This window comes from Oncorhynchus keta, unplaced genomic scaffold, assembly GCF_023373465.1.
Source record: "Oncorhynchus keta strain PuntledgeMale-10-30-2019 unplaced genomic scaffold, Oket_V2 Un_contig_20523_pilon_pilon, whole genome shotgun sequence".
NCBI lineage: Eukaryota > Metazoa > Chordata > Actinopteri > Salmoniformes > Salmonidae > Oncorhynchus > Oncorhynchus keta.
Genome location: NW_026282055.1, coordinates 853 through 6,808, shown reverse-complemented (window position 1 = coordinate 6,808; position 5,956 = coordinate 853). Strand labels below are relative to the sequence as shown.

Below are 5,956 nucleotides of genomic sequence, written 5' to 3'. Positions count from 1 at the left end.
GAACACATAACCTATAGACACACACCATGACAACATGAAACCTGGAACACATAACCTATAGACACACACACACACCATGACAACATGAAACCTGGAACACATAACCTATAGAAACACACCATGACAACATGAAACCTGGAACACATAACCTATAGAAACACACCATGACAACATGAAACCTGGAACACATAACGTATAGAAACACACCACGACAACATGAAACCTGGAACACATAACGTATAGAAACACACCACGACAACATGAAACCTGGAACACATAACATCATGAAAAAACACTTACACAACTTAATTTTCATGAAAGGTTTACTTATCTATCAGCTTACAGTATATAATGCACTATTTGACACAGACACAACCTAGATCTACTGTCTGACACACAGATACAACCTAGTTCTACTGTCTGACACACAGATACAACCTGGTTCTACTGTCTGACACACAGATACAACCTGGTTCTACTGTCTGACACACAGATACAACCTAGTTCTACTGTCTGACACACAGATACAACCTGGTTCTACTGTCTGACACACAGATACAACCTAGTTCTACTGTCTGACACACAGATACAACCTGGTTCTACTGTCTGACACACAGATACAACCTGGTTCTACTGTCTGACACACAGATACAACCTAGTTCTACTGTCTGACACACAGACACAACCTAGTTCTACTGTCTGACACACAGATACCACCTAGTTCTACTGTCTAACACACAGATACCACCTAGTTCTACTGTCTGACACACAGATACAACCTAGTTCTACTGTCTGACACACAGATACAACCTAGTTCTACTGTCTGACACACAGATACCACCTAGTTCTACTGTCTGACACACAGATACCACCTAGTTCTACTGTCTGACACACAGATACAACCTAGTTCTACTGTCTGACACACAGATACAACTTAGTTCTACTGTCTAACACACAGATACAACCTAGTTCTACTGTCTAACACACAGATACAACCTAGTTCTACTGTCTGACACACAGATACAACCTAGTTCTACTGTCTGACACACAGATACCACCTAGTTCTACTGTCTGACACACAGATACCACCTAGTTCTACTGTCTAACACACAGACACAACCTAGTTCTACTGTCTGACACACAGATACAACCTAGTTCTACTGTCTGACACACAGATACCACCTAGTTCTACTGTCTGACACACAGATACCACCTAGTTCTACTGTCTAACACACAGATACAACCTAGTTCTACTGTCTGACACACAGATACAACCTAATTCTACTGTCTAACACACAGATACCACCTAGTTCTACTGTCTAACACACAGATACAACCTGGTTCTACTGTCTGACACACAGATACAACCTAGTTCTACTGTCTAACACACAGATACAACCTAGTTCTACTGTCTGACACACAGATACCACCTAGTTCTACTGTCTGACACACAGATACAACCTGGTTCTACTGTCTGACACACAGATACCACCTAGTTCTACTGTCTGACACACAGACACAACCTAGTTCTACTGTCTGACACACAGATACCACCTAGTTCTACTGTCTGACACACATATACCACCTAGTTCTACTGTCTGACACACAGATACCACCTAGCTCTACTGTCTAACACACAGATACAACCTGGTTCTACTGTCTGACACACAGATACAACCTGGTTCTACTGTCTGACACACAGATACCACCTAGTTCTACTGTCTAACACACAGACACAACCTAGTTCTACTGTCTGACACACAGATACAACCTGGTTCTACTGTCTGACACACAGATACAACCTGGTTCTACTGTCTGACACACAGATACCACCTAGTTCTACTGTCTAACACACAGACACAACCTAGTTCTACTGTCTGACACACAGATACAACCTAGTTCTACTGTCTGACACACAGACACAACCTAGTTCTACTGTCTGACACACAGATACAACCTAGTTCTACTGTCTGACACACAGATACAACCTAGTTCTACTGTCTGACACACAGATACCACCTAGTTCTACTGTCTGACACACAGATACAACCTAGTTCTACTGTCTGACACACAGACACAATCTAGTTCTACTGTCTGACACACAGATACCACCTAGTTCTACTGTCTGACACACAGACACAACCTAGTTCTACTGTCTGACACACAGATACCACCTAGTTCTACTGTCTGACACACAGATACAACCTAGTTCTACTTTCTGACACACAGATACCACCTAGTTCTACTGTCTGACACACAGATACAACCTAGTTCTACTGTCTGACACACAGATACCACCTAGTTCTACTGTCTGACACACAGATACAACCTAGTTCTACTGTCTGACACACAGATACCACCTAGTTCTACTGTCTGACACACAGATACAACCTAGTACTACTGTCTGACACACAGATACCACCTAGTTCTACTGTCTGACACACAGATACCACCTAGTTCTACTGTCTGACACACAGATACCACCTAGTTCTACTGTCTAACACACAGACACAACCTAGTTCTACTGTCTGACACACAGATACAACCTAGTTCTACTGTCTGACACACAGACACAACCTAGTTCTACTGCCTGACACACAGATACCACCTAGTTCTACTGTCTAACACACAGATACAACCTGGTTCTACTGTCTGACACACAGATACAACCTGGTTCTACTGTCTGACACACAGATACCACCTAGTTCTACTGTCTAACACACAGACACAACCTAGTTCTACTGTCTGACACACAGATACAACCTGGTTCTACTGTCTGACACACAGATACAACCTGGTTCTACTGTCTGACACACAGATACCACCTAGTTCTACTGTCTAACACACAGACACAACCTAGTTCTACTGTCTGACACACAGATACAACCTAGTTCTACTGTCTGACACACAGATACAACCTAGTTCTACTGTCTGACACACAGATACAACCTAGTTCTACTGTCTGACACACAGATACAACCTAGTTCTACTGTCTGACACACAGATACAACCTAGTTCTACTGTCTGACACACAGATACAACCTAGTTCTACTGTCTGACACACAGACACAACCTAGTTCTACTGTCTGACACACAGATACCACCTAGTTCTACTGTCTGACACACAGACACAACCTAGTTCTACTGTCTGACACACAGATACCACCTAGTTCTACTGTCTGACACACAGATACAACCTAGTTCTACTGTCTGACACACAGATACAACCTAGTTCTACTGTCTGACACACAGATACAACCTAGTTCTACTGTCTGACACACAGATACAACCTAGTTCTACTGTCTGACACACAGATACAACCTAGTTCTACTGTCTGACACACAGATACAACCTAGTTCTACTGTCTGACACACAGATACAACCTAGTTCTACTGTCTGACACACAGATACAACCTAGTTCTACTGTCTGACACACAGATACCACCTAGTTCTACTGTCTGACACACAGATACCACCTAGTTCTACTGTCTAACACACAGACACAACCTAGTTCTACTGTCTGACACACAGATACAACCTAGTTCTACTGTCTGACACACAGACACAACCTAGTTCTACTGTCTGACACACAGATACCACCTAGTTCTACTGTCTAACACACAGATACAACCTGGTTCTACTGTCTGACACACAGATACAACCTGGTTCTACTGTCTGACACACAGATACCACCTAGTTCTACTGTCTAACACACAGACACAACCTAGTTCTACTGTCTGACACACAGATACAACCTGGTTCTACTGTCTGACACACAGATACAACCTGGTTCTACTGTCTGACACACAGATATACCACCTAGTTCTACTGTCTAACACACAGACACAACCTAGTTCTACTGTCTGACACACAGATACAACCTAGTTCTACTGTCTGACACACAGACACAACCTAGTTCTACTGTCTGACACACAGATACAACCTAGTTCTACTGTCTGACACACAGATACAACCTAGTTCTACTGTCTGACACACAGATACCACCTAGTTCTACTGTCTGACACACAGATACAACCTAGTTCTACTGTCTGACACACAGATACCTACCTAGTTCTACTGTCTGACACACAGATACACCTAGTTCCTAGTTCTACTGTCTGACACACAGACACAACCTAGTTCTACTGTCTGACACACAGATACCACCTAGTTCTACTGTCTGACACACAGATACCACCTAGTTCTACTGTCTGACACACAGATACAACCTCGTTCTACTGTCTGACACACAGATACCACCTAGTTCTACTGTCTAACACACAGACACAACCTAGTTCTACTGTCTGACACACAGATACAACCTGGTTCTACTGTCTGACACACAGATACAACCTGGTTCTACTGTCTGACACACAGATACCACCTAGTTCTACTGTCTAACACACAGACACAACCTAGTTCTACTGTCTGACACACAGATACAACCTAGTTCTACTGTCTGACACACAGATACAACCTAGTTCTACTGTCTGACACACAGATACAACCTAGTTCTACTGTCTGACACACAGATACAACCTAGTTCTACTGTCTGACACACAGACACAACCTAGTTCTACTGTCTGACACACAGATACAACCTAGTTCTACTGTCTGACACACAGATACAACCTAGTTCTACTGTCTGACACACAGATACCACCTAGTTCTACTGTCTGACACACAGATACAACCTAGTTCTACTGTCTGACACACAGACACAATCTAGTTCTACTGTCTGACACACAGATACCACCTAGTTCTACTGTCTGACACACAGATACAACCTAGTTCTACTGTCTGACACACAGATACCACCTAGTTCTACTGTCTGACACACAGATACAACCTAGTTCTACTGTCTGACACACAGATACCACCTAGTTCTACTGTCTGACACACAGATACAACCTAGTTCTACTGTCTGACACACAGATACCACCTAGTTCTACTGTCTGACACACAGATACAACCTAGTACTACTGTCTGACACACAGATACCACCTAGTTCTACTGTCTGACACACAGATACCACCTAGTTCTACTGTCTGACACACAGATACACACACAGATAGTTCTACTGTCTGAACACAGATACACCTAGTTCTACTGACACACAGATACAACCTAGTTCTACTGTCTGACACACAGATACAACCTAGTTCTACTGTCTGACACACAGACACAACCTAGTTCTACTGTCTGACACACAGATACCACCTAGTTCTACTGTCTGACACACAGATACAACCTGGTTCTACTGTCTGACACACAGATACAACCTGGTTCTACTGTCTGACACACAGATACCACCTAGTTCTACTGTCTAACACACAGACACAACCTAGTTCTACTGTCTGACACACAGATACAACCTAGTTCTACTGTCTGACACACAGATACAACCTGGTTCTACTGTCTGACACACAGATACCACCTAGTTCTACTGTCTGACACACAGACACAACCTAGTTCTACTGTCTGACACACAGATACAACCTAGTTCTACTGTCTGACACACAGACACAACCTAGTTCTACTGTCTGACACACAGATACAACCTAGTTCTACTGTCTGACACACAGATACAACCTAGTTCTACTGTCTGACACACAGATACACACAGATACTAGTTCTACTGTCTGACACACAGATACAACCTAGTTCTACTGTCTGACACACAGATACAACCTAGTTCTACTGTCTGACACACAGATACCACCTAGTTCTACTGTCTGACACACAGATACCACCTAGTTCTACTGTCTGACACACAGATACAACCTCTACTGTCTGACACACAGATACCACCTAGTTCTACTGTCTAACACACAGATACAACCTAGTTCTGTCTGACACACAGATCTACTGTCTGACACACAGATACACCTAGTTCTACTGTCTAGTACCACCTAGTTCTACTGTCTGACACACAGATACCACCTAGTTCTACTGT

At 43.0% G+C, this 5,956-nt stretch overlaps 1 long non-coding RNA gene across 1 annotated transcript; it reads right to left on the bottom strand.

Annotated features, from left to right (window-relative positions):
- Positions 1 to 1,331: 1,331 nt before the first annotated feature.
- LOC127920778 (uncharacterized) lies at positions 1,332 to 5,576 on the bottom strand. The gene is made up of 3 exons (XR_008107359.1): positions 5,500 to 5,576; positions 2,609 to 2,887; positions 1,332 to 1,616 (listed from the first exon to the last, which is right to left on the bottom strand). It is a non-coding gene; the product is annotated as an uncharacterized LOC127920778 (long non-coding RNA).
- Between the last annotated feature and the right edge of the window lie 380 nt (positions 5,577 to 5,956).